The sequence below is a fragment of the Cynocephalus volans genome, chromosome 12 (genome assembly GCF_027409185.1).
Source record: "Cynocephalus volans isolate mCynVol1 chromosome 12, mCynVol1.pri, whole genome shotgun sequence".
In the NCBI taxonomy this organism is placed as follows: Eukaryota; Metazoa; Chordata; class Mammalia; order Dermoptera; family Cynocephalidae; genus Cynocephalus; species Cynocephalus volans.
The window spans coordinates 70,940,903-70,964,059 of NC_084471.1; the positions used below are offsets into that span (position 1 = coordinate 70,940,903).

At 42.0% G+C, this 23,157-nt stretch overlaps 1 pseudogene; it reads right to left on the minus strand.

Moving 5' to 3' along the window:
• Positions 1-17,712: 17,712 nt before the first annotated feature.
• On the minus strand, positions 17,713-19,609 carry LOC134391713 (large ribosomal subunit protein eL34-like; annotated as a pseudogene).
• Between the last annotated feature and the right edge of the window lie 3,548 nt (positions 19,610-23,157).

The window sequence follows — 23,157 nt, forward strand, 5'->3', positions numbered from 1 at the left end:
GACCATTAGTCTCCTGTCCCTCCATTGTTTTCTTCTGATTATAAATGTTATAATCAGAAGAAAACATCTGATTGGTTACCCATTTAGTTTGACCCCAGGAGTTTTATGTTCTATTAACCATCTCCATAACTCTGCTGGTGTTGACAGTAATTGTGGTTGCTTGACTTTTGGCAGTTAAGTGCTGCCCACCTGGCTTCTATTACTCAGGAGCCCCTCATTCTCATGGCTGTTACCAAGTTTAGACTGGGACTGCAAAGACCATCGTTGAGCTTTTTAGTGATATTGGTGTCCCTCTCACCAGTGTGTTCCTGATGGCCTTGGTGAATGAGTGTCCTCTGGGCTCTCCCATGGAACGTGAAACTGGTGGTTCTTCTGCTCTCGCATAATAGACCCGTTCTGGCATGGCCCCATTCCCTGCACCTTTTGATTCCTTCCTTTGCCTTCTGCCAGGGCAACCCAGGGATTTCCACTTTGCTGAGTGTTGGCCATCACTTGTTCCAGGTTTCTAAGAGGCCTCCTAGCAGTGAGTTTGCCCCATTTCCAGGGGTACTCGCCAGGGTGTTAAATCCTATGTACTAAGAAAGTGCTTCCAAGTCAATGACTTTTTACTTATCCAGTTTTATGTTCTGGTCCTCTTGATCAAGTATCCTGAAAATCCAGTTCCAGGGCTATTCCCCTGGTTCCTACCAGTACATCCCATCTAGTTCTTACAGTTCTTCTGGGGTACAATCTTTTTCCCTCTTATCAGGCCCAGTGCATTTCGAGCTGGGTTATGCTGGGATTTAACCCTAGTTATTGGCCTTGCAGTCAAGAAATGAGGTGAAGGCAGCTTTTGGGGGAGGGAAAGAACACGTTTTGTGGGGGGAACTCGTTTTAGTGTCTTCCTTAGAAGACTAGGAATAGAAAAGAAATTTGTTAACCTGATAATATCTACAAAAAAACCTTCAGCAAGTTTTTAGAAGTTTCTCTTTGAAATCAGGGTTAAGGGAAGTTTGCTCTCTGTCACAACTTCAGTATTGTTCTGGAAGTCCTAGCCACAAATCATTCTTTCTCCTCTCTTTCTGAGACTCCAATTAAATCTGTGCTAAATCTCTATTTACACTTCCTCCCTGTATTTTGAAGCAAATCCCAGATACCATTTCTTCTGTAAATATTTTGGTATGTATCCCTAAAAGATTCCAGACTTATCATACTTAAAAAAATAAGCAATAGTTTCTTTAATATCAAGTATTAGGTCAGTCTTCCTGTTTGTGTGTGTGTGTGTGTGTATGTGAGTGTATGTATATATATGTCAGTTATCTGAATCAGAATCCATATAAAATTCACACAATATGATTAATTGGTAATGTCTTATTTCTTCTGATCTATTACTCTTTTTTCCTTTTAATTTTGTTTGCAATGAAAGAAAATAGTCCCGTAGAATTTTCAGTCTGGATTCAGCTGATTGCGTCTCCATAGTGTAGTTTAACATGTTGTTCTGTCATCAGTATTTCCTGCAAATTGGCAGTTGGGCTCAGAGGCTTGATCAGATTCAGATTCGTTTTTTGAGAAATCTACTTCATACGTGGTATAGTCTTTTTCCATCAGGAGGCACATAATGTCTAGTTGTCTCTCTTTTTGTGATGGTAGCAGCCATTTGATGCTCACTGCTGAGATCTCTTGATTCATTAGGAATCGTAAAATGGTGATATTCTAAATTTATTATTTCTCGTTCATCTATTATCTGGGAAACTTCAATGAAGAGAAATTTCTCCTTATCTATTATTTGGTTATCCAGTGGTATAGTTTGTATAGAAAAGACAGGATAAATGCTTGTCTTAGGCCGTTTGGACTGCTGTCATAAAATACCATAAACCGAGTAGCTTATAAACAACAGAAATTTACTTCTCACAGTTTTGAAGCCTGGGAAGTCCAGACTCAAGGCATTAGTAGATTCAGTGTCTGGTGAGGACCTGCTTTCTTATAGGTGGCAACTTCTTCCTCTGTCCCGACATGGTGGAAGAAGCTAGCTAGCTCTCTGGGGTCGCTTTTTAAAATCCCATTTGTGAGGGCTTTGCCTAATCACCTCCCCAAAGCCCCCACCTCTTTTTTTTTTTTTTTGCGGATGGCCGGTATGGGATCAGAACCTGTGATCCTGGTGTTGTAAGTCTGTGCTATGCCCCACCTCTTAATACCGTCACCTTGGGGTTATGATTTCAACATAGGAATTGGGAGGGGGGTACACAAATATTCAGACCATAGAAATGCTTAATTATTCTTTATTTACTGTATTTAAAAATAATGAGTTGGTTCATTAGCAACCTTCAAAAGTAATCAGAGTTTTAAAAATTAGGAACTTATGGATCTAAGTGTATGTGTCTATTATAGTTAAAATCCTTATTAATACTTAAATTGTCTTATCTTTGGCCAGGGGGATGTTCCCTAAATTGGCTTCTGAGTCCCTTTGATGTGACCTCAGTAGTCTTTGCTGATTTCTTTGCTATTTATTTGCCAAGGTATTTTAGGCTTCATTTCCTGCTATAAACCCGGAATCACTCATTTATTCTACAAGAAGCCCTGATTCCTTTTTTAACAGGAAATTGTGTTTCACATTCTGAGTACTAGGAATGCCCATTGCTACTGGAATGGTCGTTGTTTCCAGGTTTTTTTCAGTGAACAGAGATAGATATATCTCATGATTTCATTATGACACTTCAAGTTCAGTATTAGAGGATTTTAAATTATCCTCTTCATCCTCTTCTATCTTAATGTCTGAACATCTTCGTTTTTGTTTTTGTTTTTCCCATGCTCACGGTTTCCATTCTCAATGATACTGAGGATGATAGAATTAGAATATAACCTAATTGCTCATTTGCTTTATTATACCTTGTAAAAACAACAGTTTCAGATTAACAATATCAACACTATCACCAGAATATGATTATTGAAAAAAGGAAACAGTTTTTGCAGATCTTTTGTCCTTACAGTAGAACCTGCTAGGGATATTGAGTAAAACTACCATATTTTAAAGTCACTTAGGAATCATCCTTCTCTGTGTGGTTATCAAATGAATAAACACTTAAGTATATTTATTTTACTTTATTTTATATTTTTAAGGATTGCTTAAAAATTATTTTATAATTATATAAAATGTTACATGGTTCCAAAGTCTAAATTATAAAACAAAGCATATTCAAAGAAGTCTCTTACGCCCCTGATCTGCTTTTATTTTATTTTTTTACTTTTTTTGACATCTGGCCAGCATGGGGATCTGAACCCGTCACCTTGGCATTATAAGCCTATGCTCTAACTAACTGAGCAAGCCTCTGATCTGCTTTTAGATCACAGAAGTCTAACTTCTATCCCTTGTCTTTCTATTCTGTCCCTCACCTTGTAAATAACTACATAAATAAATTTTATGATTTATTTTTCTATTTTAAAAAATATAAACATATACATTTGCACTATCTCTTATACATTGGGCTTAGTGACAATCTGTACTCCTTTATTTTAGAATGCTCATTCCCTTACCTTTCCCTAGTTCACAGGTCAGTTCTATGGTATTCTTCTGATTTGTTGCTGATGAGCATGGAGAAAATTCCCACATGTCAATACGTGAAGTGGAAGGTCTTAGGATGCCCAGAGATTACAAGAAATAGGTAGGGAAATGACTTTGGCAAGCTACTCAGTATGAGGTGTAAGGTTACAATGTCAGGCTTACTCGTAGTCTGTTTCTACCCCTGAATGTCATGGTGATAGGAAAAGGGTTGAAATGGTGTAATGGAGGCCGGCCCGTGGCTCACTTGGGAGAGTGTGGTGCTGGTAACACCAAGGCCACGGGTTCGGATCCTATATAGGGATGGCTGGTTGGCTCACTGGCTGAGCGTGGTGCTGACAACACCAAGCCAAGGGTTGAGATCCCCTTACTGGTCATCTTTATATAGGGGAAAAAAAAATGGTGTAATGGGAATGGGATTTTATGCAACCAATGTGGGTTTGTTAAAAAAATGCGCACTTTGGACCATGTCCTGTTTTTAATGGTGTCCAACAGCTATTACACAGTATAATATCCTTAGATTTTGTGAGCCAGAATGGTCTATTACCTGCATTACCCTAGGACTTCAGCAGATTATACTGTGGTTATCAAAAATAAACACAAACCAAAACAAAACAAAATGTTAATATCTTAAATAAATGTTTCAGTGAAACTCAGCCTGGGACTATTTTATATATTTTAACCGTGTATTTTGTACAAGTCTTGATGGAGTACCTCATTTTGCTTCCACATTACTACCTAAATTGTATTTATCCCATTCATGACTTATTTTTTTTTCTTCACACTTTTTATTCACTTCCTGCTCATTTGCCTTGAATTTGAGCATTTACTGATAAACAAATGAATGTGACCCAAATAAATTTACTGAGCTAGTAATGTTCTAGATATTGTGCTAGGCTCTTGAGGTACTCAGATGGATGGACTGCCCCGGCCTTTGTGCTTATAGGCTAGTGTGAGAGGGGATTGGTTCCCATCTTTTCACACATCCCTGTTTCAGAGTTCTGAGTCTTCTTAAATCCCAAGCTATACCTTTTTTTCCACCAGCTCCACTTGATGGCATTGTAGGGTTACCCAGTCCCCCCCTTCACCCCACACTCAACACAATTTTTCTCTTGTCCTGAGAAACAAAGGGTGCCTTGACCACTCTGACCTGGCCAGCTGCATGTTTTGCCCTGCAGGCTTGAACCCAAGCTGGGGCCTTGAACATTACCAGACACTGATAAAGATATTTAGATTGTTGCCCAAAATACTGAAAAAAACTAGCATTGGCACTGAGCCAAATTTCTTAAGTCCTCATATAAACTCCATCCCCCTACCCCAATGTTGCAGACATACCTAAGGCAAGAACATCCTTTGTCTTTCTGTCTGCCCTGAGAATGTCCTGCAGCCCCCTCTGTACGTAAGTTCCCCTAATAAATGCTTTGGACTCATCACCATAGTGCTTAGTGCTTCTTTCTTTGGAATTCCAACTGGCCTCATCTCAGGATGGTTTGGGGCACTCATGGAAACTCCCCTTCCACCCCTTTTGGGGCAACTCCAGCCACCCATTCAGTCGGGAAAAAACAGCAACTTTTCCTCCCCTGATGTCTGCTCCCTGGTGTCAGGGACTTCCTTGGAGGCAAGTACTAGAATGGCCAGCACAAATTCTGTAGTGTGGTGCACTCGGCTATTCTTCCTGGAGAATAGGTGCTGCTGCTGGCGCCACATTCACACTGAGACTGTGCTTCTCATAGCCTGCTCCAGCCGGTGATTGAGTGTGGTAGAGAAACTTAGGCAAGCCCATTCCTGGAAGATGCTGGATTCCTCTGATGAATGACTTTGGCTCATGGACTCCCCGTGGACATAAACAGACAATGTATAGAATTGTGCTGCACCCTAGGATGCTTGCACCCAACCTTCTCTCCTTCCCTCTCCCCTTTACAAGGTCAGGCATGCATTGCAGTTTGGTGGTTCTTCCAGTCTTTGCTAGATCTTTCCCCATTTTCCCTCATGTGTTTCCTCTGATGTATCTCTGGAACATCTAATCTCATCTTGGCATCTGATTCTTGGAGGAGCTGGTATTTCAAAATGTCATCTCCAAGAAGCCTTTCCAGCTTCTTGACCTCTGCCTACTCCAATCCAGACAGATTATTTTTTCCCTCTGCATTTTAGCACTGAATACCTATTTGAATGCTTTTTAGTCATACACTTCAGATTCTGTCTCCTTGTTTAATGAAAATTGTTGATTCACTGTGAGGGCCTTGGTCTTATCCTGTAGGTAATGAATTCCTGGCAGCTATGCATATAGCAAATGCTCATAAATATTTGTTGAATCAAATTTTTAGCACTAGCTGGTTGTCATTGTCTTTTCAGCTGCAGAAAAAGTGCTGGACACAAAGCTGAAGCATGGTACAAGAGTTTATTTTACTACAGTCTGGCGAAAGTTCTGCCTGGCCCAAGTTCTCACAGGGCAAAATGGCTGCAGTGACTAGTATGACCACAAGAGGGCACTAGGGACACAGTGTGCTCATCTTTTCACTATGGAAAGGATGTCTAAAGGTTGGGGGAATCTGCCCAAGCTCAGGGAGAGTGGGGGAAAGATGAGAAGAAGGGGGAAGAAGTGAGGTGAGAGTGAAAAAGAGAGAAGAGAGGGAAAAGAGGAGAAGCAAGGTGGAAGGGTAGAGGAGGAAGAGAACCCATGATAGATAAGGCACTGTAACGGGTGGGGGTTACCCCTAACCTAGCCCTGTTGGGCCCCAGTAACATGCTGAAGGAGGAAAAGTGACACAAAAAAGGCCTGGGGAGTATCCTAATCTTTGATCGCGTATCTTTTTCCCAAGAATCTATTTTCTATCTTGTCCCATCCCCCAGTCCCTATTCATTTATAAATGACCCCCCACCCACTGCAAGAGGTACCTGGAGTGTCTAAATCTGCCTGAGAAAGCATCATGAAGTGCAGAGTCTCAAGCTGCCTGTAGCTGACACAGACTCTGAAGCAGCCCTTTGTTCTGGGCTCTCCCGGTTGACATACACTCGGCTCCCATTCTCCAGAAGATGGGCTGTTTAGCAGAATCTCAGTGATGGAGTTTTGAGCTGCTCGAAGCAGCATCCCAAGGTTCCTGACACCAGATCAAACTTCAACACATTTCTCTATCCATTTCTTACCAAGTCTACATCATCCTAATCTGTGACACCAAATCATTTCTCACCTAAAAGACTACAATACCTCTCAATTATATCCTTATAGCCAGACCTGTGCCCCCCGTTTCCCCCCGTCACCACCTATTTTTCACACTGCTGCCAGAGTGATCTTTGGAAAATGCAGATCTTATTATATTACTCCTTTACTTAAAAACCCTTCAGTATCTTCCCCTTGGACTTAGGATAAAGATCAAACTCCTTGCTATGGACTACAATGGCCACATGATCTGTCTCCGGCCCACCTCTCCAGGCTCATCTCTCATGACTTGCTTCTGTTCTACAAATGTGGCTCTCTTTTGCTTCACAGCTTTTGCACACGCCTTCTTTCTGCCTGGAGTGTTTCCTCCAACTTCTCTTCAACTGTCTCATTCCTGGTTAACTCCTACTTATCTTGTAGGTCTCATCTAAAAATTTAGTTTTTCAGGGAGGGCTCCCCTGACCCCTGGCATGGGTTCTGTATGTTGTGTGTCTTCATAGCACCCTTAGAATTGTAATGTATGAGTATTGGTAAAATTATTTACTATGGTTTGAATGTGTCCCTCAAAAAGGATGTGTTGGAAACTTATTCCTCAATGCAACAGTGTTGGGAGGTGTTTAGGTCATGAGGGCTCCCCTCTCATGAATGAATTAATGCTGACTATAGAAGGGCTTAAGGCCGCGAGTTAGATCTTTGTCTGTCTGTCTGTCTGTCTCTCTCTGTCTTGTGTGCACATGCTCTTATGCCCCCTGTCCTTCCACCATGGAATGATGCAGCAAGAAGTTCCACATGAGATGTAACCCTTCAATTTTAGACTTTCCAGTGTTCCAATGTCCAGAACTGTAAGAAATAAATGTCTGTTCTCTATGAATTACCCAGTCTCAGGTATTCTGTCACAGCAGCACAAAATGGGCTAAGACATTATTTGTTTAATGTTTGTCTCCCATTCCAGACTCTAAAATTGTAATAATAATAGGGGACTGTTTTGGTTTTACTCACTGCTGTATCCCTACCCCTGTGTAGTGCTTACATGTATTTTCCATTGAATAATTATTCATAGAAAAACTGAATAAAAGTGTTTGGTGCTGGCACCATGATCAGACTGGGGGAAGGAAGAGTCACAACTTGGGTGAGAGCGCCGAATCCTAACCACTAGACCACCAGGGAACTTAAGAGTCACAACTTGGTACCCCACTTAACAGCAGAAATGTGGGTGGAGGAGAGTGTTCTCATTTCTGAAGGGGCTCAGCCAGGGTTGGGGTGGGCTTACTGTGAAATGTAAAGCAGGGGGTGGGAGAACCTACTGTTATAAGAATGCCTTCCTGCCTGTGGCTGACCCTTTGTCATAGCTATTTAGGACTGCTTTCTGCTTGTTCCACTTGTTATTCTGCCCTCATCCAAAAAGTGTAGAGTATATCTCCTCCTGTTAAGTTCTCTTTCCCAGAATTAATTGGACACCTAAACTTCATATCCTTTGGGATTTGTTATAGACCATGGATTGCCAGAACTGGAAAAACTACTGTTGCTGCTACTATTACTTGTACGAACTCCGTCAGCTCACATTTACTTAGTGCTTCCATGTGCCAGACATGTTATACAATCATCAGGCATGTTATATCATCATCTCCAGTTTGTAGATGAGGAAGCCATGGCATAAATGATTAAATATTTTTCCCAAGGAATTTTGTGTAAAATCTAGTCCAACCCTCTTACGTAAAAAGTGAGGAAACCAAGGCCCAGTGTGTGTTAATGACTTACCCAGTAACACCAAGTGTCACCAAGTTCTAGGGCTGCCATAACAAAGTGCCACAAACTGGGAGGCTTAAAACAACAGAAACTTATTGTCTTACAGTTCTGTAGGCTAGATGTCTGAAATTAAAGTGTTGGCAGGGCTGTCCTCCATCCGAAACATGTAGGGAAGAATCCTTTCTTGCCTCTTCCTAGCTTCTTGTGGTTTGCTGGCTGTTTTTGGCGATCCTTGGCTTGCAGTTTCATAATTCCAATCTATGTCTTCATCACCACATGGTGTTCTCTCTGTGGGTCTCTGTCTTCACATGATTATCTTGTAAGGACACCAGTCATATTGGATTAGGAGTCTACCATTCTTCAGTATGACCTCATCTTAACTAATTACATCTGTAATGACCCTATTTACAAATAAGGTCATATTCTGAAGTACTGGGAGGTAGGACTTCAACATATCATTCTTTGGGGGACATAATTCAACCATAATACCAAGTAATTAGTGGCAGAGCTGGCATGAGAGTCCACACAGACCCATTAGTAAGATCACTTTACATGGCGCCCCTAAATGAGTCCATATTCTTGTACTGTGCTTATTCCACACACACTGGATATAACTAAATTTTAGTTGAACCTCTTTCCTTTTAGGTAGAATGCAATTTTGAGATTTACTTCTTATTGTCCTGTTCATGGTTGACCTTTATTAGTTTTATTTTCTTAATAGCTTTATTAAGGCATAACTTACATACAATAAACCATACATATCTAGAGTGTATAATCTGATATATTTTCACATAAGTATGCACCCATGAAACCATTACCAAAGTAAAGAGAGTAAACATATCCATCACTCTGAAAACTTTCCTGGAGCCCCTGCATAATCCCTCCCTCCTGTTCTTCCTGTTCCCTTTGCAAAGCAACCACTGATCTGCTTTCTGTCACTGTAGATTAGTTTGCATTTTCTGGAGTTTTATATAAATGGAATTATACAGTATGTATTCTTTTTTTTCTGGTGTCTCAGTCTGTTTGTGCTGCTATAATAAAACACCTTAGACTGGAGAGTTCATGATTAAGGCATCGGCAGGTTTGGTGTCTAGTGAAGCTTGCTCTCTGCTTCCAAGATGAGGCCTTGTTGCTGTGTTCTCACATGGCAGAAGAGATGGAAGCCTCAGGCCTCTTTTTAATTCTTTTATAAGGGCACCAATCCATTCAAGAGGGCGGAACACCCACTACTTAATCACATCTCCAAAAGGCCCCACCTCTTAATACTATCACATTGGATATTAGGTTCCAACATATGAATTTTGGAGGAACATGTACATTCAAACCATAGCATCTGGCTTTTTCACTCAGCATAATTATTTTGATATCAGCCATGTTGTTCTGTGTATCAATAATTTGTTCCTCTTTCTTGCTGCGTAATATTCCATTGCATGGATGTATCACAATTTGTTTATTCATTCATGTGTTGATGGGCATTTGGCTTATTTCCACGTTTTGGCTATTACAAATAAAGCTGTAATGAACACTTGTGTACCTGTCTTTGTATGGACATATATTCCCTTTCTTCTAGTTTTAGCCATTCTAATGGGTGTGTGGTGATATTTCATTGTGCTTTTAATTAGGTTTTCCGTAATGATTAATAATGTTGAGCATCTTTTCATCAGTTTATTTGCCATCCATTGATCTTCTTTGGTGAAGTATCTGTTCAAAGCTGTCCTACTCTTGACCTTAGTTGTCAGAGAGGCAGTCTGTACCTACGATGTCCAAACCTTTCTTTTTCTCCCTTTGAGTTGTGAGGTCAATGTCACTCAAATAAGGATTTCTAAAGATATGAATAACACACCCAATATTCTTTTCTAGAGAAAAGAAAGCTTATTGGTTTTGAATAAAATCATACAGTAAAAGATCAAAGCATTGTTTGTGTGGCATGGGCTTTTCCCTTCCAGGGAACTCTGCTGCCTCAGCCGGGGGCCACTCTCTGCTCTGGGGTCTCCTCTGCTATTTACTCCTTTGAGTGTGGCAAAAAAAAAAAGAAAAAAGGAAAGTCATGTTTGTAGGATAATATGTTTTACGAGATTCAGAAGCTCTGAGGCAAACTGCTTCAAAGTCCAACTTATTTTATTTTATTGTTTATTTATTTATTTATTTTTGGCGACTGGCTGTATGGGGATCTGAACACTTGACCTTGGTGTTATCAGCACGATGCTCTATCAAAGTCCAATTTATATCCGGATTTTGAGATGACAAAGTCAACTGTTACCTTCTCTTGCTGCTTTCTGTTTTTTTTTTTTTTCTTTTTGATGAGCAGCAGAGTTCATGCCTGGTTAGAATCATAGATGTGTATCTGTTCCTTGCTGATCTAATAATATGGAGAGCTCTGAGATAACAAAAGCAGCCACATGGATAGCCAGTTAAATCAGCACCATTTACTGAAAATATCAGCCTTTCCCCACTGCAGGGTAGTGGCACCTTTGTCCTATCAGGTGACTGTATTTGTGAAAGTCATCATTCTGTTTCACTGATTTATTGGACTGCTTTTGCACCAATATCACGCAATCTTAATTACTGTAGCTTTTTAATAGGTCTTGAAATCTGGTAGTGTGAATTGTCCAGTTTTGTTTTTCTTTACATTTTCTTTACATTGCCTCAGCTATTTCTATAATTGATTTTTTTTTTTTTTTTAAAAAGATGACCGGTAAGGGGATCTCAACCCTTGGCTTGGTGTTGTCAGCACCACGCTCAGCCAGTGAGCCAACCAGCCATCCCTATATGGGATCTGAACCCGTGGCCTTGGTGTTATCAGCACCACACTTTCCCGAGTGAGCCACGGGCCGGCCCTCTTTAGTTGATTTTTTTTTTTTTTTTAAAAAGATGACCGTTAAGGGGATCTTAACCCTTGACTTGGTGTTGTCAGCACCACGCTCACCCAGTGAGCAACCGGCCATCCCTATATGGGATCCGAACCCATGGCTTTGGTGTTATCAGCACCACACTCTCCCGAGTGAGCCACGGGCCGGCCCTTTAGTTGATTTTTAAAGGATTAAAAAGAACAATGTTGCACTTCTAGGGGTGAATGGAAACACCCTGCACTCAAAGCTCTGTCAAAAGAAGTGCCCTAAAGTGTCCCAAAGAAAAAAAAATTAACTTTTATTTCATAAATATAGACTAAAAATCTACAAAAAATATGCATACACTCTCAACGTTGATGGTTTTATGTAGGGAGAGGAAAGGGGCTACGTTACATTTTGATTAAGGACCCATTTATATTAGTTACTGGTTGAATTATTCTGGGTTGGGAATTTAGATTCCCTCCCTTGGATTGTAATGGGACAAAGGACAGGGCTCTCATCTAAATCCCCTTTCTGGGCAACTAACTACGAACTAAAGGCTCAGTAAACACATTTTAACTAAATGTAATGCAAATCCACCAAGGGCGGCACAGAATCTGTATCCTCAAGATAAAGAATCTTGCTAGTAGTCTAAGTGTGGATAGGGTTTGTGGTGCAGAGAAACGAGGACTGCTCCGAGAAGTTCAAGTGGGGAAGACTATTAGTCAGTTTCTTTCCTGTGTGATAGACCACCCCCAAAACTCAGTGGCTTACGACAGCATTTATTTTTCTTGCTCCTGGGTCTGGTGGATTGCTTGTAGAATGGAGTGGGGAGGAAACTCTACATTAGGAGCCAGGGTTTGGGTTGAGATCAGATCTGTTCCACATGTTTCATTCAGGGGTGAGAGTAGGTGGAGGATGCAGCTCTCTCCTGGTGCATGCTCTCTTCTGGCAATCACAGGAGCACAAGAGGCCTAATAACACCATGCAAGCACATTTTAGTCTCTGCTTCTGTGACATCTGCTAACATTCCATTGGCCAAAGCAAGTCACATGGCCAATCTCAACCTCAGTGTGATGAGGAAACGTACTCTGTCCACTGTAGTGCCCTGGAAGATCACATGACAGAGGGAGGGATAAGGAATTTGGAATTATGATTCATTCTACCCCAGGAAGGGACAGGGTTCTTGGATAGTTGTGAGAGTCCACCTGGCTGCCTCCTAGAATGTAGAGGTGCAGAGAGCTTCTTGCAGATGAATTAGTCCTAATATGGAGCTGTGTAATATTAGCGCTAGAGTACAAGCTGACCTCTCTTTATTTCCTCTTCACTTTACTGTTCTTTCACTCCTTCCTTCTCTTGCCTGGAAATCCTCAACTGGAACTTAGTCATGATGATGCGAGCTAGGCAAGGAAAGTATTGGAGTCAGCAGTTGAAGCAGCAGCAGCAGCAGCAACAGCAGCGGGAATGATGACATCCATTCAAAGAGCTAGCTACCTGGAAGGTGACAGCTGCAGGAGCAGCAAGGCAGTGATAGTGCCAATCAGGGAATGAGACCTTGGTGTTCTGCTTTCTGTAACAAACGTGGTGTGGCAAGGATCAAATAAAATCTAGTCTACGAAAGTGCTTTGTAAACTGTTTAAAGATAGTGTATCAGGAGGTTAATTGAGAAGCTCTTTTCGTCTTAATTTTAGCTGAGGCCTCAAGACAACAGTCGACACATTTCAAAGTGAACCTCAAGGCCACATATGATTATGAAAGGATATTGTGGAAATCTGTTTTTGCATCCTTAGTTGATCTTCTACTGTCAGCCTATAAGAGATGTTGGAGAGGTCAAGAAAAGAGCTGGAGAGAGGAGGGGAGGATTGCTTGGACAGAGTTGGCATGCTTTCAGTACCTGAGAGTGAACAGAATTTTTTTTTATTAGCATATATATCATTACAAATTGTACTTATTCTTTATGCCCCTTGTCCAATCTCTCCCCATCCCTCTCCCCCCCGCCAACTCTGATAACCCTAGATTTCTTCTCTCTGTCTGAAAGTGTAATGGTTACTCTGCTGATTTGTTGCCTAGATGATCTGTCCAGTGCTGAGCAGGTGTGTTCAGGTCCCCCACTATTATCATAGAGCAGATGCTTCTTCTGTCACTCTGGAATGGGCTTTGTGGGGAGTGACAATCCTCTTCTTTTCTTTGGTCTCTGCTGGTGACTCTCCTTGTGTCAATGCACTCAAGTGGCTGGTGGGCCATCTGCATTGTGGTTGTGGTGTCTGGCCGCTTTTGTGGCAGCCGTAGTTATTGTGGTGGCTGTTGTGGGCCACCCACATGAAACACATGGAAGTGGTGTTTTTGGCATGCTCCTTGCCTGTTTGTAGGAGGAGGGGTTGGTCCCGGCTCCATCTTTTTTTACATTCTAAGATGTTGTTGTGGAGCAGTTGGGTGGGAGGGGGAAAGGGGAAGTGGGAATGAAATAGGGTGGGAGGAGGAAGGAGAGGGGAAGGAGGTTGAGGCCTATGGCACCTCCCTCATTCCTGCAGGGAAGACCAGAGGGTTTCCAGTGGTGACTTGGTCATTGCTGGGCTGAATGCAGATGTCAGGGTTGTGTGGCTAAAGCCCTCGGCCGCCCACTGCCCTGGCTTGGGAGACCAGGGGGCTTCCAGCAGTGGTTTGGTGGTCATCACTGGGTGGTTGCAGATGTTGGGAGTGTGTGGCTGAAGCTCTTGGCCCCCAACTACCCTGGCTCAGGAGCCTGGAGTGTTTCCTGTGGCAGCTTGGTGGTCATCTCTGAGCTGGTTGTGGGTGTCGGGGGGGCATGGCTGAGGCCCTTGGCCCCCCATCTCCCTGGCTTGGGAGCCCGGGACACTTCCTGCAGTGGCTTGGTGGTCATTGCTGGGCTGGGTGTGGGTGTTGAGAGGCATGGCCGAGGCCCCCAACCTCCCCCACTCCTTGGCTTGGGGTCCCAGGGGGCTTCTGTTTCTTCTAAGTTTTATAGGTGTTCTTTGGTGAAGTGAGACCTTTACTAGTAAATATCAAACTTTGTCTTTGGTCTGTGGTTATTTCATTTTTTCATTCAGTTCTGCATTGGATTATTCGCTGTTTCCACTACTTAACTCTGCCCTGGAACTAATTTGTTGTCCTTTGCTTACTTCTAAAATGGGGGAACTTCCTGTGGGGACCATCACTTGAGCCCTGCGGTTGAGCTAAATCCCTGCTTTGCTGCTAATTCCCTGGGGAAGGATTTTTGTGCAGCTCAGGTTATAATGGTTGACTTTGTAGGAACTTCCGGGTCTCATGAGATCTGGTACACCTGAGTTATGTGGAAAAACTGATCTGGACCTGAGTCTTTTCAGCAAACTGCACCCTGTGCAATTCTATATTCCTGACCAGTCTACTGGGCCTGTGCTGATTGGAGAGCAGATCAGCTGTCCTTGCTGTGCCCCAGTGTTCCCCTGGTGGCCTGTCTCCCTCATTGCCCACACTCCAAACACTTCCCATGGGACGGGCCATGCACTAGTCCCTTGCGATGACTCACCAGCCTCTGAGTGGCTCCTTGCTCCTATGTGGGTCCATGGGAACCCTGTTAGTGGTCTTGCTGGCCTGAGGGCCACCAAGGCCCTCTTCTCCCCTGCCACCTCCAAGCAACTTCAAAGGAAGGGCATAGCAGAGGCTTTTTCCAGCTCTTGCTCCATGTGCTCACCAGCTCTAGCCTTGAAGTGGCTGGGATTTGAAATGGTTGGAACGATCCTTTCTTTCTCTCATTGTGGCTTCTCCTGCCTTCTTGTAATCCATAGATCTCTCCTCCTCTTCCCCTGAGCTCTAGTGGCCCCAGCTTGGCTGTCATTGCTTTTTAGTAGTTGTGAATTGGTTGATTTGTGGGAGAGAGTGATGCTGGGGACTGTCTGTTCTGCCATCTTGACTGGAAGTCCTGAACAGAAATGTTATGGTACTCACCTGAGTTTTTATCCATAGGCAGGAGAACTGCCTCACAGAATAAATTAAATGGGATGGTGAGACACAAAAATACTGTTACATGATTATATTCCATGAGTCATACTTGCTCACTGAAATATTTACATTATAGGAATGTAAGTGATTATAGTGTAACTTACTTTATTAAGAGATGTATTAATTTCTGTGGCAGAAACTGCTAGTTGTCCACCAAAATCCATTCTACTTTTGTCTTGGTAATAGTACTGTGGTTGGGCACATAATTACTTAGCTATGGACTACACTTCCCAGGCCCTTTTGCACCTAGCAGAGGTGTTTGATTAAGTTCTTACCTTTGAAGTATAAATGGAAATGACAGGCGCCTCTTGCAGGCCTTAAAACATCATGAGTGTGTTTCTCCATACTTATTCCTCTTCCTGCAAACTGCAGCATGGGTGTGTTTTCAATCCAGTTTTGTCCATGTAGCTGAGGACAATACCCTAGGACAGTGCTTTTCAGATTTTATGGTGTATAAGCATTACCTGGAGAGCTCATTAAAACAGAGATTGAGATAAGTACACAATAGGTTTGCAGTGGGCCCAAGAATTTGCATTTCTGTCAAGCTCCCAGGTGATGCTGCTGCTGGTTCATGAACCACACTTTGAGTAGCACTGCTGTAGAGGATGGTAGAGACGCAAGATGGAAAGAACCTGGGTTTCTGAATGTCTTTGTGGAGTGAAGGAAACTATCTACCCATCCTGGACTTTTTTTTTTTTTTTTTTGCTGGCTGGTACAGGGATTGAACCTCAGACCTGTTATCAGCACCACACTCTGAGCAACTTTTATTTTTGGTGGCTGGCCAGTAAGAGTATCTGAAACTTTGACCTTGTTATCAGCTCCCACACTCTACCGAGACTCTCTAGTGAGAGACAAATAAATGCCTACCACCATATTTTGGAGACTCTCTTACTGCAGCTTAGTCATCTACCTCAGCCCACATAATCATCCTGATATTCTGCCAATCTTTCCCCATCTCTAAATCAAATACCTCCTGCAATTTTCTTCTGTTTCATCTTAAACTCTCCTTCCTGGTGATGGAGAATAAGGTTAGCCACCTCCACTAAATGAATTTCATAAGAGCTGGCATCATGACAGCTGATATATTCAATTGTCCATTTTGGCCTAGACTGGATAACCCTCAAGAAGTTCTCAGGAAAGGATTTTCCTTAACCATCTTTCCAGAGGCAATATGGGAAATGTTAGTGGTGGGCTTGGAGAGAACAGAATTTCCAGCTGTTTATATCATGCACCATGTTTAAATCTCCATCATGACCCAACCCTTAAACATGCTACTTGAGACAGGTGAACTTGGGTAATTTTTATTTTGGAGGCAGAGATGGGGAAGATTCCGAGCTTCAAGAACCTTGAGGAATTGCCCTGTCTTCTGAGCCACCTTCTCGAAGAGCCATGTTCAAAGACAGTCTCACAGCTTATAGCTGGCCAGGTATTTGGACAAATCCTTGTCTTTGCAGTGTTTTACCCAGGCCACCTTAAGGATAGAGAAATAAAGCATAGATCAGAGGCTGGGGTAAGGGTCTGTAAGAGGGTCAGCTGCTGGAGTCCGTTTAAGCTGTGGGAGAGTTCTGGATGGGGAGGGCTTGCCTGTCCAGGACCCACGTGAGTGGGTGCTGCAGTAAGGCCTGGGATGGATGCAGCACAATGGTATTCTGCCTCATTTTCACTTCAGGAGAACAGTCTCAACCCACTCCCAAAGCCCAGGGCAAACCCACCAGCACAGATGCTGCTTACATCAGTAGCCCAGATTCTGTCTTGATCCATCCCTGGCAGAGTGGCTGGTCTCTGCCCTTCATGTTCCCCTTACCAGGCAGACATCCCATTAGGATCTTTCACAACTCTCTTGGCACAGAGAATGTCATCATCAATAAATTCTGAAAGGAAAAGTGGATGAGTGGTGAGGGAAAAAATCCCTTTTTCTGTTTTTAATAATTGATCATTTTTAAGGGGAATTCCCAGAGGAAACTCAGCCCTGAAATTTGGAAATCCTTTATATCTGTAGTGCCTTTCTGGGTTTACCTTCCATTTTTCTTGGGTTTTCTTGCCTGTGCTTAGCAACTGTTCTGAGTACTGGTCTTTACAGAAAGCATCCAGGATCTGATGGACTATGAAAAGCCTTTGTTTTCAGGAAACTACTTGGTGTCCAGAGTGATGTGTGTGGGTATGTGGAATGCTGCTGCGGTGGTGTGTGTACCAGAAACAGGAAACATGTCTAGAGGTGTGGGGACCCATGAATGAGAAGATAAAATGGTGGTTGGGAATCAGGGGACTTAATCAAGTGCCAGTGTGTTTTTCTTTACCCTTTTGGCAGGAGGATCTCTGTAGAATCCGGTTTCAGTGTGAGGACTGTTTAGGGTCATTTTATTTCCCCTTTTCAGGTTCTCCAGCACAGGCTGAGTGTCAGGTGTTAGCGAGAAGTGCATTCAGTTTTGCATCTATTTTACCTGCCCTCACTTCACCCAGCCCTTGGAGAGGTTACAGTCCTTACTGCTGCACATCACATTACAGGCATTTTCTGAGGAATACTTGTTGTCTTTGCACCACATGCTGTTTAGCTGGAAGATCCCATAGTCACTACTGCCATTTCCATTTTTTCCATTAAAGGCCTGGGTGTTGAAGTTACTCTCATACTGAGCCAAGCAGACCCCTGTGTCAGAGAGATCAAAAGGTATGGATAGAAAAGGCAAAGTGCTTCATGATGAGAGGTCACTCAGTAAGCCATGGGGAAGAGGAGACATAAGTTGTGCTGTACTAATGCTACCAGAAATGAAACTCCATGTTTAACACAGATGAAAAACTATAAGATTCTCAATGTCAGAGCTCATTTATAATCATTATTTACTCCCAGCCCTAAGGAATAACTAGCCCATGGTAAGTATACAATAACAATTTATTAAATAAACACATTTGGAATGCTCAGCAATCAATCAATCATCAATCAATCACAATCTGTTTCCCAGTCTCCCTTTCCAGCCTCGTCTTTCAGCCAAATATCCACTCTTGCTGAGTACATTCGCTTTTGCTCTATATCCCAAGGTACATGCAAGAGTAAAGGTGGGGAGGTGGTGGAGGAGAATCCTAGGAAGGAAGGAAGAAAAACCATCCTTGGGGTTGACAATAAAGACTAGGTTTGGCGTGGAGAAAAATGAAGAAAGATATTCAAGAGAAATTGAAATAGTTTCATGTCTTCTCATCAGTGAGACGGATGATTGAGATTCTCAATTTTCTTGCACTTTGTCAGCACCTCACCTTCCTTCTCACAATCCCCATTTAACTCCCTTGTGACACTAGTAGAACTACCCTTAAGACAAATTTAGCAGGTGTGGGTTATTTTTTTGTCAGTCAAAAGGGTAGGGGAGAAGGTGAGAAGCAGCACCTATTGTGCTCCAGAGACCTAGACTAAAAATGGTGCAGGTGAAAGCAAAGGTGATGGCAGCAGAAAAGGAATTAGTTAGGTGTGTAGTTAGTTAGGAAATATTCCAGGCTATGGGATGGGAAGGTAATTTTGAAGAGAAGCAGAAGAAAATCTATTATAGATGAGATAATCCCTGGTGGAGAGTGAGAGGAGAGCCAGTTAGGAATTACAGGGCAGACGGGCCAGAGAAAGGAGAGGAGTCAGGGGAGTGGGAGCAGCTCTGAATTAGCAGAGAACCTTGGCAGGAAAGGAAATCATGAAGTGAAAGGGGAGAGGTTTCTAGGTTGAGGAAGATGACCGGTTAGGGGATCTTAACCCTTGACTTGGTGTTGTCGGCACCACGCTCACCCAGTGAGCTAACCGGCCATCCCTATATGGGATCCGAACCTGTGGCCTTGGTGTTATCAGCACCACACTCTCCCAAGTGAGCCACAGGCCAGCCCGAGCACCCTTCTTTGCCTGTTGATTCAGAGGCACGAGGAACCCCAAGTGACCAGCCATCAGTCTCAACTTCTGGTTCAGTGGAATTGGTTTTTTTTCAACCTTTTGATTTTTTTTATTACTCAAAAAACCTTCATTTAAAAAAATCTAGCTTTCTGGCTCTGTGCTTGTGCCTTAAACACTTTCACAATGATTTCCTCCTCCTCAATAAGGACAGCATGATTGATCCTGTCATGGACATATTTATCACACATAGAATCACCCTGCTAACATGATTTTTTTGTTTTAGTCAACCTCATAAGAACTTTAGTTCTCATGGCGCAAACCTCTGGAACTCTGCCTGGACACATGCCGCATGCAGATTTTGGTGTTTTGCCAAACTTCTTGGTATAAAGGTGAAAGATTCTGTTACCAGGGGTTTGGAACAGCCTAGTTTTGTTAGAGGCTCTATTGTAGGAAAGCCTATGACAGCATGTCAGATACTGCACCATTCTGAGTGCCTCTGGATGCTGTCCCTAGAAGGGGAAAAAGCCAGTGGAATCATTGTCATGCTTCTTGGTGGAAGCATTCCTCACTTTGGGTTAAGATCTGTAGGCTAGCAGAGCATGAGATCAGGGGACAGGAAGCAAAAATTTTGCTAGTGGTTGACTAGGAGTAATAGTGAGTGGTGCCACTCCCATTTCTACCCCTTGATTCCCGGACCTATGAATCCTGGCTGTGAGAGAAACAGCATCATATACTGGACACTGATTCAGAACATATGCAGCCTTCTGGATATGTGTATTCTGAATCAGTGTCCAGTTGTTCTAGTCCTGCAGGGTATTGCCATCTAGGTGGTGCTGTAACTGAGTCTTGAAAGGCTATTTTACCATTCTATAAAACCAGCTTCTAAGTCTATCTATTCCAATTATGAATTCTGGAACTAGTGAAATAACCACAGAATGGTCTTGGAGACTGACTGGGCCCACTGTGAGATAAACCTAAGCTAAAACTCCATTAGTCACCTGACCTCTATAAGCCCTTACTGTGACTGGTTGGCCACAGAGATGTTTTGGGTCTTCTAGAATTAGTGTCAGTCCAGTAGTCCCAGAAAGTTCTGATTATTTCCTTTTCCCCAGTGAACAGTTTCCTTGGTAAAAAGCCATAGGTCTCTTGGGGGAAGGCTGAAAGAAAGATGAACAGGATACATTTTTATCAGTGTACCAGGGTCTTTCCTCAAGGGGACCCAGCCTGCGTTCATTCAAGGCATTCGAGGTCTATAAACTGGCTCAAATCTGAAGATAAACAAAATAGACACACCATTAGCTAGATTAACAAAAAAAAAAAAAAAAAAAAAGAGAGAGAAGACCCAAATAACAAAAATCAGAAATGAAAAGGGAGACATTACAACAGACAACAGAGAAATACAAAGAATCATTAGAGACTATTATTATTATTATTTTTTTTTCGTGACCGGCACTCAGCCAGTGAGTGCACCAGTCATTCTTATATAGGATCCGAACCCGCGGCGGGAGCGTTGCCGCGCTCCCAGCGCAGCACTCTACCAAGTGCGCCACGGGCTCGGCCCTCATTAGAGACTATTATAAACAACTGTATGACAACAAATTTGAAAATCTGGAAGATAAGGATAAGTTTCTAGACACATATAAATTACCAAGACCGAACCAAGAATAGATAGAAAACTGGAACAGACCAATAACAAGCAAGGGGATTGAAGCAGTAATTAGCAATCTTCCAGCAAAAAAAAAGCCAGGGTCCGGATGGCTTTACAGCTGACTTCTATCAAACTTTTAAAGAGGAGTTAATACCAATTCTCATGAAACTGTTCCAAACAATTGAAACAGACTCTACTCTCCCAAACTCATTCTATGAGGCCAAAATAACTCTGATACCAAAATCAGATTAAGACACAACAAAGAAGAAAATTACAGGGTAATATCCTTGATGAACTTAGATGCTAAAATCCTCAACAAAATATTAGCAATTAGAATACAGCAACATATTTAAAAAATTATACACTACGATCAAGTGGGATTCATCCCAGGGATGCAAGGATGGTTCAACATACAAAAGTCAATAAATGTGATACATCACATCAACAAGCTCAAGGACAAAGACCATACGATTATCTCAATAGATGCTGAAAAAGCATTTGACAAAATTCAACATTCCTTCATGATAAAGACTCTCAAAAAATTAGGTATAGAAGGAAAATATCTTAACACCATAAAAGCCATTTATGACAAGCCCACCACCAGTATTACTCTGAATGGGGAAAAATTAAAGGCCTTCCCCTTAAGGACAGGAAGAAGACAAGGATGTCCACTCTTACCACTTCTATTCAACATAGTGCTGGAGGTACTAGCTAGAGCAATCAGGCAAGAGAAAGAAATAAAGGGAATCCAGATTGGAGAAGATGAAGTCAAACTTTCCCTATTTGCAGATGACATGATACAATATACAGAAAAACCTAAAGACTCTATTAAAAAAACTCCTAGAGCTGGTTAATAACTTCAGTAATGTTGCAGGATACAAAATAAATGCCCAGGAATCAGTAGCATTTATATACTCAGATAATGGATTAACAGAAAGAGAAATAAAGAAAGTAAGCCCATTTACAATTGTCACCAAAAGAATATGGTATTTAGGGATCAATTTAACCAAGGAGGTTAAAGACCTCTAAAATGAGAATTACAAACCACTTCTGAAAGAAATTAAAGAAGACACAAAAAGATGGAAAGATATTCCATGCTTTTGGGTTGGAAGAATTAACATTGTGAAAATGTCTATACTACCCAAAGCGATCTACAGATTCAATGCAATCCCCATCAAAATACCAATGACATTCTTCACAGAAATGGAAAAAACAATCTTACCTTTCATATGGAAAAATAAAAGACCCTGAATAGCCAAAGCAATCCTGAGCAAAAAAAAAAAAACAAAACAAAAAAACCCCAAACCCCCCCCCCCAAATAACACAGCTGGAGGCATAACTCTGCCTGACTTCAAATTATACTACAAAGCTGTTGTAACCAAAACAGCATGGTACTGGTATAGAAATAGACATTCAGACAAGTGGAGTAGAATAGAGAACCCAGAAATCACTCCTCAGGCTTACAGCCATCTGATATTAGACAAAGGCAACAAAAATCCACTTTGGGGAAAAGATTGCCTCTTCAACAAGTAGTGCTGGGAAAACTGGATATCCATATGCAGAAGAATGAAACTAGATATGCATCTCTCACCATACACTAAAATCAACTCAAAATGGATTAAAGACCTAGGTATAAGACCCAAAACTGTAAAATTACTAAGGGGAAATATAGGTGAGACACTTCAGCAGTTAGGTCAGGGCACAGGCTTTATGAACATGGGCCCAAAAGCACAAGCAGCAAAAGAAAAAATAAACAAATGGGACTATATCAAACTAAAAAGTTTCCACACAGCAAAAGAAACAATTGACAGAGTAAAAGACAACCTACAGAGTGGGAAAAATTTTTTGCCAACTATGCATCCGACAAGGGACTAATATCCAGAATATACATAGAACTCAAGCAATTATACATTAAAAAAAAAAAAAAAGACCCAATTAAAAAATGGGCAAAGGAGCTGAATAGGCATTTTTCAAAGGAAGACATACAAATGGCCAACAGATACATGAAAAAATGCTCAACATCACTAGTCATCAGGGAAATGCAAATTAAAACCACATTGAGATACCACCACACTCCAGTTAGACTGGCTATGACCAAAAAGATGGTAAATAACAAATGCTGGCGAGGGTGTGGAGAGAAGGGAACACTACTGCACTGTTGGTGGGAATGTAAATTAGTACAACCACTTTGGAAAACAATTTGGAGATTTCTCAAACAACTACAGATAGATCTTCCGTATGATCCAGCAATCCCACTTCTGGGTATATATCCAGAGGAATGGAAGTCATCATGTCGAAGAGATACCTGCACTCCCATGTTTATTGCAGCTCTGTTTACAATAGCCAAGATATGGAACCAACCTAAATGTCCATTAATAGATTATT